Source organism: Bufo bufo, chromosome 3 (assembly GCF_905171765.1).
Source record: "Bufo bufo chromosome 3, aBufBuf1.1, whole genome shotgun sequence".
Classification (NCBI taxonomy): Eukaryota; Metazoa; Chordata; class Amphibia; order Anura; family Bufonidae; genus Bufo; species Bufo bufo.
Window position 1 is genome coordinate 108,031,064 of NC_053391.1, and position 18,298 is coordinate 108,049,361.

Genomic DNA, 18,298 nt, shown 5'->3' on the forward strand with positions numbered 1-18,298 from the left:
TCACAGCTAATTTTTTAGATGGTCAGATCAGCAGCAGGCCCTCGCCCCTAATGTTTTAGATGGTCAGATCAGCATCAGACCCTCACCCCTAATGTTTTAGATGTCAGATCTGCATCAGACCCTCACCCCTAATGTTTTAGATGGTCAGATCAGCATCAGACCCTCACTCCTAATTTTTTAGATGGTCAGATCAGCAGCAGGCCCTCGCCCCTAATGTTTTAGATGGTCAGATCAGCATCAGACCCTCACCCCTAATGTTTTAGATGTCAGATCTGCATCAGACCCTCACCCCTAATGTTTTAGATGGTCAGATCAGCATCAGACCCTCACCCCTAATGTTTTAGATGTCAGATCTGCATCAGACCCTCACCCCTAATGTTTTAGATGGTCAGATCAGCATCAGACCCTCACCCCTAATTTTTTAGATGGTCAGATCAGCAGCAGGCCCTCGCGCCTAATATTTTAGATGGTCAGCTCAGCAGCAGACCCTCATCCCTATTTTTTTTAGATAGTCAGCTCAGCAGTAGACCCTCACCCCTAATTTTTTAGATGGTCAGATCAGCAGCAGGTCCTCGCCCCAAATGTTTTAAATGGTCAGCTCAGCAGCAGACCCTCACCCCTAATGTTTTAGATGGTCAGATAAGTAGCAGACCCTCATTCCTAATGTTTTAGATGATCAGATCAGCAGCAGACCCTCACCCTATTTTTTTAGATGGTCAGATCAGCAGCAGCCCCTTGCCGCTAATGTTTTATAGGGTCAGCTCAGCAGTAGACCCTCACCCCTAATATTTTAGATGGTCAGATCAGCAGCAGGCCCTCGCCCCTAATGTTTTAGAGCAGCGGTCCCCAACCGCCGGGCCGTGGAGGATTGTTAGCCGGGCCGCGGCGATCAGGGCAGTCTTTAACTCTGTACTAATGAAGCGCTTCCATTATGGAAGCGCTTCATTAGTACAGAAGGACCAGGGAGCGGTGAAGGATCTGTACTCACCACTTCCTGGTCCTCGTCTCGGCTATCGGCTGTGCATGGCTGCGCATAGCATGAGGTCTCTCTGTGACCTCACGCTGTGCGCCGCTATACACAGCCAGCCGACAGCAGAATGAAGAGGATCGCGATGTCTGACCAGGAGCAGGAGAGGTAAGTGTTTTTTTTTTTTTTTTTTATTTGCACTGGGGGCTGATGGCTGACATGAGGGACATGGGGCTGACATGAGGGGCTAATGGGGGGCTTATGGCTGACATGAGGGGCTAATGGGGGCTTATGGCTGACATGAGGGGCTAATGAGGGGCTTATGGCTGACATGAGGGGCTAATGGCTGACATGAGGGGCTAATGGGGGGCTTATGGCTGACATGAGGGGCTAATGGGGGGCTTATGGCTGACATGAGGGGCTAATGGGGGGCTTATGGCTGACATGAGGGGCTAATGGGGGGCTTATGCCTGACATGAGGGGCTAATGGGGGCTTATGGCTGACATGAAGGGCTAATGGGGGGCTTATGGCTGACATGAGGGGCTAATGGGGGGCTTATGCCTGACATGAGGGGCTAATGGGGGGCTTATGCCTGACATGAGGGGCTAATGAGGGGCTTATGCCTGACATGAGGGGCTAATGGGGGGCTTATGGCTGACATGAAGGGCTATTGGGGGGCTTATGGCTGACATGAGGGGCTAATAGGGGGCTTATGGCTGACATGAGGGGCTAATAGGGGGCTTATGGCTGACATGAGGGGCTAATGGGGGGCTTATGGCTGACATGAGGGGCTAATGGGGGGCTTATGGCTGACATTGGGGGGCTTATGGCTAACATTGGGGGGCTTATGGCTGACATTGGGGGGCTCATGGCTGACATTGGGGGGGGGGTTATGGCTGACATTGGGGGGGTTTATGGCTGACATTGGGGGGGTTTATTGCTGACAATAGGGGCTGATAGATGGCTAAAGGTTTGGGGGTTGATCTGAGCCATTGGGGGTCTGATCTGAGGTCTGATTAACATTGGGGGTCTGATTGCTGGTCTGACCTGAGGTGTAATGAAAAATATTTTTTTCTTATTGTTCTCCTCTAAAACTAGGTGCATCTTATAGGGCGAAAAATATGGTACAGTGCAGCAGAGACCAGTGCAGCAAAGACCAGTGCAGCAGAGACCAGTGCAGCAGAGACCAGTGCAGCAAAGACCAGTGCAGCAGATACCAGTGCAGCAGAGACCAGTGCAGCAGAGACCAGTGCAGCAGAGACCATAGTCAGTTTATATAGTCATTATATAGTGTTATATATTTTAATATGCACCTTGCGTTTTGTTATGCGCGTGAATCAGTCAGCCCCGCCCACCCCCTAAGCCCCGCCCCAGAACCCCCCACCCCACCTGGTCCCTGGGAAAATTTTCTTGCATGAAACCGGTCCTTGGTGCAAACAAGGTTGGGGACCACTGTTTTAGAGGGTCACCAGCAGGCCATCAATCATAATTATTTAAGGGTGTGTATGATGCTCTCCTTTATGTGTAATAAAGGGTGTATTGGAGTGCTGGTTCCTTGTAATTTTTGGCAGCCCTTTCACTTAGTGCATAGGCTTTATGAGTGTAGGAGTCCCCCTACCTGAACAATTGTACCACAATGTGAATGAGGCCCTCCTTTATGTGATATACTGGTTGTATCAGAGTGCCTCTTCCTTGTAATTTTTAGCAGCACTTGCACTTTATATACAAGAAAACATACAGGAAAGAATGTTTCCTAACAATTTTTCCTCTAAAATAGATTTTATCTTCGGTTTAGTGCGTATTATTGTCAGTCTGTAAAAGTGCCGTACTATTTGGACAACATCATTCCCAGCAGCAACCTGGGAGTCCAAGATGCATTGTAGCTGGTCAGCTAAGACCTGTCCTAGGTTGCTAACATAGCTGATATGTTTATACAGCTAGACCTGCCAATAACCTTAATACAGTTCCTATGTTTGTGTGTTAAAGACAAAAGCAGAGTTATTTACAGTGACTTCATATTTGGATGTCATATAACTGTTATATACACTCACCTAAAGAATTATTAGGAACACCTGTTCTATTTCTCATTAATGCAATTATCTAGTCAACCAATCACATGGCAGTTGCTTCAATGCATTTAGGGGGGTGGTCCTGGTCAAGACAATCTCCTGAACTCCAAACTGAATGTCAGAATGGGAAAGAAAGGTGATTTAAGCAATTTTGAGCGTGGCATGGTTGTTGGTGCCAGACAGGCCGGTCTGAGTATTTCACAATCTGCTCAGTTACTGGGATTTTCACGCACAACCATTTCTAGGGTTTACAAAGAATGGTGTGAAAAGGGAAAAACATCCAGTATGTGGCAGTCCTGTGGGCAAAAATGCCTTGTGGATGCTAGAGGTCAGAGGAGAATGGGCCAACTGATTCAAGCTGATAGAAGAGCAACGTTGACTGAAATAACCACTCGTTACAACCGAGGTATGCAGCAAAGCATTTGTGAAGCCACAACACACACAACCTTGAGGCAGATGGGCTACAACAGCAGAAGACCCCACCGGGTACCACTCATCTCCACTACAAATAGGAAAAAGAGGCTACAATTTGCACGAGCTCACCAAAATTGGACTGTTGAAGACTGGAAAAATGTTGCCTGGTCTGATGAGTCTCGATTTCTGTTGAGACATTCAAATGGTAGAGTCCGAATTTGGCGTAAACAGAATGAGAACATGTATCCATCCTCTGATGGCTACTTCCAGCAGGATAATGCACCATGTCCCAAAGCTCGAATCATTTCAAATTGGTTTCTTGAACATGACAATGAGCTCACTGTACTAAAATGGCCCCCACAGTCACCAGATCTCAACCCAATAGAGCATCTTTGGGATGTGGTGGAACGGGAACTTCGTGCCGTGGATGTGCATCCCTCAAATCTCCATCAACTGCAAGATGCTATCCTATCAATATGGGCCAACATTTCTAAAGAATGCTATCAGCACCTTGTTGAATCAATGCCACGTAGAATTAAGGCAGTTCTGAAGGCAAAAGGGGGTCCAACACCATATTAGTATGGTGTTCCTAATAATTCTTTAGGTGAGTGTATATTGTATTCACAGAAGCAGAAAAGATAATATGCCTTTATGATTCATTATATGGATGTGAGGTAAGCTCAATGACACAGCAAAAACAACAGAAAGCATAGAGTTAAACTGTTGTTGCTGGGCAGGAATCTAGACCAATCACAGCGAGCCTCACACACAGCAGGAGTCTTGGACAATCACAGCCAGCCTCACACACAGCCTGTGTGGGAAATTCCCTAGCAGGAGTGTGGGGTGCCAGAACTGCAGGGGCTACACGTGAGGTGCACGGTGGGCCAATGAGGGACAATAATAATACAGTTCATCGGTTTACTCACGGTTAGCAGAAAGCCTCCCTGGGCCAGCAGCACAGTGATGAGTAAGACAGCACGAAATCCTCCGGGGGACACACTCTGTGGTAGGGAAGCACCAGCCTAGATGGAGGTTGAGGTGCCCTTGATGGCAGTGGTGTTTAGGGTGCTTGTGGCGGCTGGGTCCCTTGGTGGTATTTGTTGTGACGCCAGTACCGTTAATGGTGGTACAACCAGTTGTAATTAAACTAAAGAATGAAGTAGACAGTGGTAGGATACAACTCAAAACTTTTACTGAAGTTGGTTCCAGTTGCGGCATATACATCCAAACAGAATACAGTATTTTGTTCTTTAGAGGAATTCTGTTGATCCACTGTTAATAGGTTTGGCTGGGTTTTAAATTCACTTCTAGGTCCTTTTTAAACCAGTGTAACTTGGTGAGGTTGCCTGTGGCTAAGTATCCTTCACCTGGATTCCCAAAGGTCTTTGATGCCTGGATAGTGGCTTTTATCCTTGGGTTTTTTTTCAGTCTTTCTTTTCTTTGTCCCTTTCTGGACTAGACTTTTACCTAAGCAGTTTGGTGCTTGATCTGCACTCTCCCAAACTTAACAACAGACTGACTACAGATCAGACCTGAGCTGGGCTGGATATCCCAGAGTAGTACTATCCCCATCTAGTGGTGGGATGTATAAATTACACCTAGCCAGCTTATGAACAGGGATACAACAGGTGATATAATGCAAATAACATGCAATGCAATAATGAAGTTTTACAGGGATTTTGCAGTTCCCACGTGTCTTGAGTGGGACGCTGCAGGAGCTGCTAGAAATTTTTATTTACCAAAGAGAGAAGCTGAACAGACATTCTCTCCACTAAGAGCTGTGTTTTATGGAAGCAGAGAGGTCAAAATAGTTCCACCAATTGCAAACTACAAAGTTCACAATCCAAATTCTAATTCCATATTGCAATCCAGATTGCATACAACCATACCAGATCATACTCAACCAATCTGCAAATAGTTACTGCTAACTGGATATTGCAAATTGCGACCAAATTCAGCAAGTGAACTATTAGTTAGACCTCATATATACCTCTCAGAGAGATCATAAAGTGCTTAAATAACTTAAAGTGAGAGTACAGATACTCAAGAGAGAAATATATCCACCATTTTACGTTGAATGACAAGATTGAACAGTTGAACCACCATCTTATGAATACTGCCATTTTGTGATATCTTTTCAACACGTGTTATGTACATGGACTATCTGCTGCGGAGGCGGCAGTGTTATATATGAAGAAAAGTTGAAGTTAATAAAGAAGTTATTTCAAGCATTTGGTGTGCTCTTTAAACCTACTGTTTCCATAGAACTGCTCTAGAGGAATTACAGAGTAATAGACAGTCTGGTTAGACTAAAAAGTCAGAGATATCAAGATTCTTCTAATGCCACAGCACAAAAGCCACTTCATATTGCTGCGCCTGCCACATGCATGGTTATGAAGCATCTGTGGGATGTGGCAGCAGAGTATTATCTACATCTCTAGTATTAATGATTAGTAATATAACTGCTGTGTCTATTATACGTACAGACCACATGGCCACTGATACTGGTACAGGAATTAGTGCTGAGAGTGCTAAGGTATGACCTGACGGTGTGGCTGGCTGCATGCGGCCAAACCATGTCCATCCACCTCAGCCAATAACCTCTCATTATCATGCGGCCATTGGTTGCTGTGAGTAGGCGTGGCTTGGCTGCATATGGCCAGTCGCACTATTGGGCTGTGCTCTTAGACTGTAATAGGGTGACACCCTATTGACAAGTGTAAGGGCACCCCGGGCATAAAAGGAGGTAAAAGCCGTTTATGCGATATTCCCTAACAGACCTCACTCCAGCTTCTTAGTTCCGGTTATCCCCAAGTTGACCCGAAAAGGGTCAAGCCGGGTCTACCGGAGTGTTCCACAAGGAGGGAGCCTATTGACATCCATCTGTCTTTGGAATTGTATTGTATGTTATGTGAGGGTACCCAGATAGCTATGCCATGGAGCCTGTTCGTGAAATTTAAGACTTTGGCTCAATGGCGATTCTATTGTATTCGTGTAGTCTGAGTGCCATTCACCTAATAATATGCACTCAGACCTGAGCTATCTGGGGATATGTTAAATGTCTATGTTTTATGCAATAGCTGCACAGTTAAATATTTTTATGTCTTTTTATTGTCTTTTGCTACCATGTGGCTAATGGAGTTTTGCCTCTGCCCTTGGAGATAAATTGGATTACTTCCCTATTGTCTCCAGGACAGAAGACTCTGTGTAAAATTGTGTATTCTCCTGCCTGTGATAATTACATTAACCCATTGTGTAAGGTAATTGTATCACAGGCAGAGGGGGGGATTTTGTGTGGGAGTGTCTGAGTGTATTGTACGTGGTTACTGGTTGTTTTACAAAACCCTGTTGGTGGTACTAATGTGTAAGAATGTGTATATAAGAACAATAAACACACAGCTCTGGCTGTCCACTGCTTTACCCTCAACACAGAGCTTGGTCTCGTTCTTGGGGGGATTGTATGCTGTTCCAGTTCGAATGCTAGGAGTGTAAACCTTTCATATGGTTTTTTCTATTCGGCTGTATGCAGCATTCATGGTTTCCAGTTCGGGAGATTGGTGTCTTTAGTACCTGCCTTTGCATCTGGAAAGGGAATATCGCATAAACGTCTTTTACCCCTTTTTATGTCCAGGGTGCCGTTACAACAAGTTTTGTAAATTGTCAGTTTATTCATCAATTTCCAGGAGGAATAGACAAATAAACTGAAAAGATGCTCCAGCATTGTTATTTTACTTACTATTATATTATTACACAGTATTTAAAATTTTCTGGGAGCAAAAAGACAAACCACCTCTTGTTGTCGCCAGTACCTTCAGTTCAATAGCATTATTATACAGAGATCATTAAGACATGATAATGCCATCAATCCCAACATCCGAAGTCGATTTGCATAAAACTTCGTACTAATACTATTAGAATATTATTGGCTCCTATGAGCCAAAGTTATTACTTTACGAAGTCTCGCGAGACTTTGTATAATAACTTCATAAATCAATTTCTACTGTAAAAAATTATTTCCCGAAGTGGTACCTTGGAACCGAACCCTGGAGACTCCGGCTCATAGGAACCAATACATTCTAATACTGTACGGAGCTCCTGCTCCGTACAGTATTAGAATTAAGTTTTATGCAAATCGACTTCGGATGTTTCATTCGCTCATCCCTAATAGTATTGTATTTTTTTTTCCTGAGTTTCCTTTGCACACCCTCTTTTCTGTTGTTTCTTTTTTTCACTTGCAAAAAAAAGTCATGAATTTCATGTTTGCTATGAGTGCTGTTTTTTTTTTATTTTTTTATTTTAATACAGACATTTTATATACAGTTTTTTCTATAGAGATGGCTCTGGAAAAAGGCCTGAAGAATCATTTTATCAAGATCATGCTGTAACACCATGGATAGAGATGAGCGAATAATTGAAAAGTTCGATTCGATAGCCCTGCCCCCGTCATTGTACCCCTTAGATGGCGTGGTCATACATGAGTCTAAAAAACTGTGTAAAATTAACAATAACATTTTTTTTTAATCAAACTTACCGCCTCCATTTGCTCGCGACTGGCCTGCCGGCATCATATTGCAGAGCGAGATCACGTCATCACGCCGGCCGGTGTGGTGACATCATACGTCACCACACACTGGATTTCGGCCGAGATCTTCAATCAAGATGGAGACTGGCGGCCTGTCGTGAGCAAATGGAAGAGATAAGTTAAAATTTTTGTTTTTTTTTACACTATTTCAGGTTAAATCGATTCGCTGACATGAAGCACGAGGAAATTCGGCTTCGAGGCGCATTGAATTTATCCTGAAATTCGGATCAAATTCCATCAAAGACTCATGAGTCTTTAAACCTTATACTTTAGTCGAGAAATGCTACTCCAGTTCTTCTATGCTGCCCAACAGCTGATCAGTGGGGGTCCCAGGTGTCAGACCCCCACCGATCAGATATTGATGACCTATCCATAGGATAGGTCATCAGTATTAAAGTCATGGAAAACCGTTAAAGATAATTTTCACCTAATAAAAAAAACGGAAATATATTATCAAATTGTTGTCCTGGCCAGTTAGATATTTCCCAGCAGTCAACACATCTGGCCCTCTATTAATACGCACATTTGAATCAGACTCAGACAAGTGTCGGTGTAGGGTGAAGCAGCTCTATGAACTCTCATGTTTTTACCATGTTTTTACCCTCCCTCACCTTCTCACCCAGTAATATATAGTTTTCACATTTCAGTGAATCACCATTGACTTTTGAAGTGTTTGTTCACGCTTCAGTGCACACGGCCGTTGTTTTGGTCCGTATCCAAGCCGCAGTTTTGGCAGCTCGGATGCGGACCCATTCACTTCAATGGGGCCGCAAAAGATGCGGACAGGACTCCATGTGCTGTCCGCATCGGTTGCTCCGTTCCGTGGTCTGCAAAAAAAAATTATAACCTGTCATATTCTTGTGCGCGCTTTGCGGACAAGAATAGGTAGTTATATTAAAGGCTTTCTGTGCTGTTCCGCAAATTGTGGAACGCATACGGACGCCATCCGTATTTTGCGGATCCGCGGTTTGTGGATCAAACATGCCCATGAAAAATCTAAGGGTCCGGGTCCGTGAAAAATCATCAACACAACACGGATGGCATCTGGTTTTTCATGGACCACTAATAGGACATGTTCTGGAAATTAATTTTCAGCTGAGCAGTGTCTGTGGAATATGGATGACACACGGACCAAAGACTGATTCTTCACGGATAAAACACAGATGGATTTTCACCTACACGGAAATGTGAACGAGGCTTGATGCTGGAAAAATAAATAAATACAAATTTTTAAAAATAACCATTATTATTATTACCCGAAGTCTGAATTAAGTTAGGGGTCTAGACTGGGGTCTGATATTAATACTAGTAGATAGCCAGTCCCAGGATGGTAACTGTAATAGAAAATGCATCCACTTAAGGGCAGAGTTCTTCTTCCACGACAACGACTGCAACCTCTATATAGAAATATCCATCTAACAAAAATGACTTATTGGAATTAGGATTAAATAGTAGGGATGAGTGAAGCGAGCTTCAGATCCTAGATCCAAAGTACCTTCGCTCAAAACTTCAGTTTAATGCTGTATGGAGTTCCGTCTTCGTGCAGCATTCAAGTGTATTCAAGTGATTTAAGGAACAAGAAAAAGCCACTGTAGATAAATTGTAAAGAAAGCAATAAATGACGAAAAGAAAGCATTTAAATTACTAAAACAGGAGGGGAGCGAGGAAGCATTGAAAAACTATAAGGAAAAAAATAGAATATGTAAAAGACAAATAAAAGCAGCCAAACTAGAGACCGAGAGATTAATTGCCAAAGAGAGTAAAACTAACCCTAAAATGTTCTTCAATTATATAAATGGTATAAAGTATAAATCTGAAGGTGTCGGCCCTTTACAGAGTAATGAGGGGGGAGTTGCAGATAGCAATGAGGAGAAAGCAAATCTATAAAAAAAAAAAAAACATTCTCCACTGTATTCACTGAGGAAAATAAACTGTCAGATGAAATGCAGAATGTAAAATTAAATTCCCTATTAAAAGTGCCCTGTCTGACCCAGGAAGAAGTACAGTGGCATCTTGAAAAGATTAAAATAGACAAATCGCCAGGACCAGGTGGCATACACCCCCGTATCCTAAGAGAATTAAGTAATGTCATAGGCAGACCCTTATTTCTGATATTTAAGGACTCTATAATGATAGGAAGTGTTCCACAGGATTGGCACATAGCAAATGTGGTGCCAATATTCAAAAAGGGTCCAAAAACAGAGCCTGGAAACTATAGGTGGGTAAGTTTAACATCTGTCGTGGGTAAACTGTTTGAAGGTTTTCTAATAGATGCTATCTTGGAGTACCTCAATGAAAATAAGCAAATAATGCCATATCAGCATGGCTTCATGAGGGATCGGTCATGTCAAACTGATTTAGTTTCTGTGAGGAGGTAAGTTCTAGACTTGACCGTGGCGAATCAATGGATGTCGTATATCTGGACTTCTCCAAAGCATTTGACACTGTACCACATAAAAGGTTAGTATATATAATGAGAATTCTTGGACTGGGAGAAAATGTCTATGTGGGTAAGTAACTGGCTCAGTGATAGAAAACAGAGGGTGGTTACACACTCAGATTGGGTCACTGTCACTAGTGGGGTACCACAGGGGTCAGTATTGGGCCCTATTCTCTTTAATATATTTATTAATGATCTTGTAAAAGGCTTGCACAGTAAAATATACATTTTTGCAGATGACACTGAACTGTGTAAAGTAATTAACACAGAAGAGGACAGTATACTACTACAGAGGGATCTGGATAGATTGGAGGCTTGGGCAGAGAAGTGGCAGATGAGGTTTAACACTGACAAATGTAAGATTATGCACATGGGAAGGAATAATGCAAGTCACCAGTGCATACTAAATGGTAAAACACTGGGTAACACTGACAGGGAAAAGGACCTAGGAATTTTGGGGATCCGCAAACTAAGCTGTAGAAACCAGTGTCAGGCAGCTGCTGCCAAGGCCAATAAGATAATGGGTTACATCAAAAGGGGCATAGATGCCCTTGATAAGAACATAGTCCTGCCACTTTACAAATCACTAGTCAGACCACACATGGAGTACTGTGTACAGTTCTGGGCTCCTGTGAACAAGGCAGACATAGCAGAGCTGTAGAGGGTTCAGGGGGCAACTAAAGTAATAACTGTAATGGGTGGACTACAGGTCCCAGAAAGATTGTCAAAATTAGGGTTATTAACTTTAGAAAAAAGACCACTGAGGGGAGATCTAATAACTATGTATAAAGATATCAGGGGTCAGTACAGAGATCTCTCTCATCATCTATTTATCCCCAGGACTGTGACGAGGGGACATCCTCTGTGTCTGGAGAAAAGAAGGTTTGTACACAAACATAGAAGAGGATTCTTTATGGTAAGAGCAGTGAGACTATGGAACTCTCTGCCTGAGGAGGTGATGATGGTGAGTTCACTAAAAGAGTTCAAGAGGGGCCTGGATGTATTTCTGGAGTGTAATAATATTAAAGGCTATAGCTGCTAGAGATGGGTTGTTGATCCAGGGAGTTATTTTAATTGCCTGATTGGATTGGGAAAGGAATTTTTTCCCCTAAAGTGAGGAAAATTGGCTTCTACCTTACATGTTTTTTTTTTGCCTTCCTCTGAATCAACTTGCAGGATAAAAGGCCGAACTGGATGGACAGATGTCTTTTTTCAGCCTTATAAACTACGGTATGTTACTTTGTATGTCTCACGAGACTTCGGTAAATAATTTTGGTATTCGATTTTTAAACTGAAAAAAACATTTTAAAACTTGGATCCAAACTTGTCTTCGGTTCCGAGGTAATAGTCGGAACTGAAGCCAACTTTGGATCCACGTTTTAAAATGTTTTTTTTTTCTGTTTAAAAATCAAATACCGAAGTTATTCACCGAAGTCTCGCAAGACTTTCGGGAATAACTCACTTCGCCTCGTCGGCATACATTTTATTGCTGTACAGAGATGGAACTCCATACAGCATTAATCCGAAGTTTTGAGCGAAGCGACTTCAGATCTAGGATCTGACGTTCACTTCATTTATCCCCAATTAATAGTTTTAGGGCATCAGGTATTTCCAATACACAAAATACCAAGGACAACCCAACGTGGGGGTCCCTTTGTGTTTTGTCCCACTGGCCTACTGGTGGAATCTACTCAACAACCCCACCTCGTGCTTGGGCAAAAGGAACCGCTTGGCACAGGAGCCACCCCAGTCCATATTTTCCAGACTATAAGATGCAGCCAGGTTTAAACAACAGAAAAGGAGAAAAAATATTTTATTTATTAAACCTTCCCTGCTGGTTTAAGGAAGTGAAGAGTTTAAGGGCAGTAATTTACACATACAGAACTGCTGCCTACACACCTAACAAACACAGCTCCGCTACACAGCTGACATACACACAAACACAGCTTTCCTACACAGCTGGTATATACACACACCATAGTGCTATACACACCGAACAAACACAGCCCTGTTACATATACATTTCTCACACACACACTATTGTCTTTATTAAGATTTCGCTACACTTAAACCACAGTATTCTCTTCCCGGTTCTGGCCCCTCCCACTCGTGACATCATCAAAGGTCCTTTAGTTTCCAGTGATCAGAGTTTTCATCTGCTTTCACTGTACCTTAAGACCTTTCAGCATGGACATGACAGTGTTCCTCTCCAAGATCGCACACTCTTCTGCCTGCACTGATCATGCAGATCGATGTCAAGCAGGACTGCTGGTATCTAGGGAAGAAGGGGAAGGGGACCACCATTTACTCACCTCTGGCCCCTTTACCCAACCTTGACCCATAACAAAAACACTGACAACTGTGTCACTTTTATTGCTGGGTGGTGACCGGCCACAGCTTCTTTATTAAAGCGGCAAACCTTAATAAACCATAATATTGGAGCGGTATGCCAAACGCCGGACTCCCAGCGGGCAAGTTAAACCGTAATGAGAGCGGTATGCCAACCGCTGGACTCCCAGCGGGCACGTACACCATATGCCACCACCATATCTCTGCTGAACTCAAATGCCGCCACGAAGGAGACCCGTTCTCCAAACGGGGCTCCGACCACCACCCAGCAGAGCCGAGTCTGTTGAAACGCTTACAACAAGCCGAAAAGAAATTGCCCCAACTAACATCCAAGCGGAAGATGCCAACGGTTCCCTTTAACAAACCAAAGCCAATAAGATAATGGGTCGCATGACAAACGGGAGGCCTAGATGCCCGTGATGAGAACATAGTCCTACCACTTTACACATCAGCCCACACATGGAGGACTGTGTACAGTTCTGTGCCCTTGTGAACCAGGCAGACATAGCAGGGCTGGAGAGGGTTCAGAAGAGGGTAACTAAAGTAATAACTGGAATGGGGCAACTACAGTACCCTGAAAGATTATTAACATTAGGGTTATTCACTTTAGAAAAATTGACTAAGGGAAGGTCTAATAACTAACAAAGAACCATCCAAAGACAACTCCCCCATCTATTTATCCCCAGGACAAAGACTAATCATGAAACCTCCTCTTATCTGGAGGAAAGAAGGTTTATAAACCAACATAGACGAGGATTCTTAACTGTAAGAACAGTGAGCTAGCTAAGGAACTCTCTGCTTGCAGAGGTGGAGATGATAAGTCCACAAAAAGACTTCCAGCGGGGCATGTACTTCCGCAAGGTAATAATAATACAGGTTATAACCAATTAAAGAGGGGTTGTTGATTCAGAAAACTGTAACCAGTACACTATATAGCTGCATCTTCCCGATAACGGCACCGGACTACCACCCATTGTACTAAATCATCGTATAATATAACTAACCCTTCCCCCGTATGACCAAAACAACCAACTCAGGAAATGACACCAACCCCCCCAACTAGAATGACAGGACACATAAGGTCCTGAGCTTCAGGATAACCAAGGGGCAGCAGCATAATTGCACCCCGGGTGCAAAGCTATATCAACCACTTCCGGAAGAAGTTGTGACCACCTGAATTCCTGGATCCCTGTCCAAAGACTTCACCTCTCGAAAACAAGGAGTGCCCCTCGGGCATGCGATCCTCGCAGCACTGGAGATATATGATGTCACTACCAGAGCTTTGGGACGTTCTCACAGCTCTGTTTCTCCACCCCTGTGATGATGTCACTACTAGAGCTGGGAGGAGTTCTCACTGCTCTGTTTACTTTTGGTTTCCTTCCTCCCAGCTGTTCCTCATGCGTTTGATTTCCCTCTCTTTATATCACCCCTCCTCCTATTGTAGGGCGTGGATTATAGTTCTCATTTCAGTTGTAGCTCTTGCTTTAGTATCTTCACTTGTAGCTATCTGTTCACTGGACCTGTGTTCTGCTGCAGCAAGCACTCCGGATATTGCCAGCTGTCCTTGGATCCGTCTTCTCTGCGGCTGCAACACCTTCAGCTAAGTTTACAGACATTGTTGTGTACCTGATTATTTTCTGACTGGATCTGAGGTGGCCACGGTTCCCTCCATATACTGAGTAGGACACCGGTGGCCGTGCCCCTTCCACTATTGTAGGGGTTACAGTGGTCATCAGTCTTAGGTACGTGGGCATGCCTCGTTCCGCCATTTGGATCCGGGCATGTGCTTTAGCAGCATAGGGAGAGCTTTGAGGGTCTGACAGGGGTCATCCTTTATCCTCCCTAGTTTGGGTCCGGTCAGTAGCTCTCTTACTGTGTATACTATTGTTGCTCACATACAGCCGTGACATATGAAAGGTCACCATCAACACGCTGAAAGCCCAGGACCTGAAAGAAAAAACAATTAGCCCAAAACTCAACCCACAAAGAGGATAATAAATTAGGTCTAAAATAGATATCGTTCATAAAACACTGTTATATACATATACCATTATTATTAATATATAGATATATGGACAAAAAGTTTATGATGGGATCCGAACCCATGACCTTCTGTATCAGAGGCAAAGCACTTACCCACACAGCTATAACAGCTGTACTATAGATTTCTTTTTTTTTGTTTTGTTATATACATAAAGGAACACCACAAAATCAAAGAGGAAACCATCCTAATGTAAAATTATAGCCCACCATACGTGAAGTTAAAACGAATATCAACGAACCTTACCTACCAGACCAACCCAGGCGGAGGGGAGGTACCCGCCCAATATTTTACCGAATCATCATGAATGACGGACTCCCAACTCAAGAGTACTAATATTCCTTACCCCGACTGAAATAACAACCGAAATAATTATTATTATTTTCCTTTTTTTTTATTCATTATTCATTATTTACAGTCATTCATTTATGTATTCATATTGGGTGAGGGATTCCCAACCCAAGAACACTGCAGGAAAGCAAGCTGCTAAATAACAGACCTACAGCTGCAGACTACGCCACGCATATACAATGAAAAGACAAACAGCCTAAAGAAATTATCAATCAGCCAGAACGAAAGGCCGAAGGGGACGGCAGGGCCGAAAAATTTAATACACCCCAAACTATACCCGAATCGCCTATGAAATTTTGGTAGAGATACCACAAGGTAGGTGGCATACATGTGTTGTGAGGGCTGTGCAGCCTAGTCCATCCTTGTCAAGGGGGGTGCTAAGCTTCCCTTCTGTCAACAAACCCAAAGAAACTGATGCATCTCTATCACAGCTGCCCAGAGTGGGATCCGAACCCATGCAGCCAGAAACGACCTGAATTCAGTGACTTAGACCGTTCGGACATCCAGACCAAACTGTACAGCGAAACGAGTCATGTAGAAAGATGCTTGGAGGATCACCATGCTGACCTGTGAAGACCTACCAGGAGGACCATTCAGTGGTTGACCCGTACAAACATAATAAGAAAACTCAAATGTGTCCAACAAACCCCAAGGAATAGAGCGAATGTAGAGGGATTACTACTACCGCGCCTCCCCCCGGAAATATAAACTAAGAACGTCATATCATTCTTGGAAGCCCAAATAGTGTTTTTTTTATTTTTTATACCTCTTCCCAGGTAGATAAGGTGATGTGAGCTCCAGGCCCACTGATCAGGAGGCGATGACACTACCCCTAAACTAGTAACTTGACACAAGCAGGAACTTAACATGAAGTACTACTTTCCACCGGACATCACCCAAATATACCGCTCTCATACTCCCAATGTGCATCATACATATATCTAGATAGAAATACATATATTTTTTATTTATTTATTTTTATTCCCATAAAAAACCGAATTCGACTGCTGTATAAAAGAGAATTATGAACTGCAGGGAAGTAAACTACTACACTCCACACTGAAAGGGAAATTGGGAGAACACCCGGCGGGACTGATCTATCCCGAAAAACATCCGCAAAAAAGGCCAGCCAATAAATACGACACAGGATGGAAGCAAGGCTTCTCACGCAGGAGGATATCAACATACGTAATAAATTTATATATAGATCAAACCTGTGTATTTATTTATATATGTATTTTATTTTATTTATTTTTTACATTTATTGTAATATATATATATTCAATTTTTTTTATTTTTTTTTAATAATTTTTTTTATTCACCTATAAAATTACTTTGTTAAATTATTTATTATTAGTATCATTTTATTCTTTTTAATCCCGTTTTTTTTTTTTTTTTTTTTTTTTTATTAATACCCTTTGTTATTCATTTGTTTATTTTAATGCCTATAATATATTAATTTGGTTATAATTTTTTTAATTTATTTTTTTAATTAACGTATAAACAGAGAAAACCTCCATATATGCTAATGATATCCCGTTGCTCAGGGCTGCACCTGAGTTGCCCAATCTACAGGAAAATATGTGTGGGTAACCTACAGGCTCTGTAAAAACCGTACCTGCGCCTGCGTGAAGGGGAGGAAGGGGGGGAGAGGTGGGGGTGTCGCCATAATGGACTACAAATAAGACCCAGAGAGTCTTATTGTACGAAAGGGGCTCTGCTCGCAAAGCCGGGACAGTAGGAATACCCCTCAGAAGCCCATAGGCACTGGTGCACCACAATCAGACATGGCAAGCACAAGGGGTTAATCTATAATACTTGACAGGAGACTGGGGGGAGCTACAACAAGCACCACATATAAAACCTCGCCTGCCCAGCGGTGCCCGGTACGGGACCCTGTAAACGCTGCAGGGGAAGGGGGCGGGGCAAGGCAAAGTGACCTAGCTAGCGCCATGGGAGCTAAAGGAGCCCATCCAAAGAAGCAGGTGGAGGGGTGAGGACCCCATATTGCCCTACATTACCGGGGGGACAAACAAACCCGCCCAACATGCTTAGCCCTAACGCCATGGAACAGAAGCTGGGAAGGGGGGGCGGAGCCACAGCGCAGCACCACAGACATCACAGGATGGGTCGAAAGAAACGGCGCACACACGCGGGAAGCTGGGGGATAATAAGAGTCGGGGGGAGGGGGGGTTAGGAGGAACGACGAGCAGACCGCCGGACCTTCGCTGAAGCGCTGGAGCTGCATGCATACCGCAGCAGCAGCTCCACAAAACCCTAGAAGCAGGCACAGGGGAGGAGGATGGCAGGGTAGAGCTCAAGCTGCTCTAACAGAGCACAGCTAACCCTCCCCTCCTCATGTAACTCACCAGGAAGCAGCCAAAAGGGCAGAACCACCTGTGGACTCTTGGTCTGGACAGAGCGAAGGGGTATGCACATACCAATCTGCTTCCACTGGCAAGAGGAAGTGCCAACACCAGGAGGGAGTATATGTATCTCCAGGATCCCCTGAACCGCCCACATCCTGTCTAAGAAGGCTCCCCAGTGCATTAACCCTTAATGGCCCTAAACAACCACCTTCTTAAGCACTAATGTAATGGGGCCAGCTCCCTAAACGCCCTAAGAGGGGAAAGGGGAGGGAGGACCATGAGTCCCTAATCACCCTCCTTACACAGTCGGGTGCTTACCAGGAGAGTCAGAAGTCTGCAGAAGCACACCTCTCTCATTGATCCAGCATAGAGCTGTTTGAGCACTCTGCCAGATCATTAACCCCTTCAACCCCAGGCCAGTTTTCACCTTCCTGCCCAGGCCATTTTTTTTGCAAATGTGGCTGTCATGGCCCATGAACAGGTGGGAACAAGAGTTAGGGACCACTTATGAGACGACCTCGACGCGGTGAGTGGCTTACTATGCTTTGGCCAAAATATAAACCAATGTCTCATCCAGCATGGAGGACAGAGTGCTGGATGTAGTGTGCGATCACATTTGCATTTTCCGTTTATATATGTATTTCGCCATAGTGATCTGCACCTACAGGCAGGTTGTGCTGACCCAACCCCATATTTTTTTTGCAAATCTGACGTG

General features: G+C 43.8%; 1 pseudogene; it reads right to left on the reverse strand.

Annotated features, from left to right (window-relative positions):
* Positions 1 to 15,502: 15,502 nt before the first annotated feature.
* Positions 15,503 to 15,618, reverse strand: LOC120996873 (annotated as a pseudogene).
* Positions 15,619 to 18,298: the final 2,680 nt, after the last annotated feature.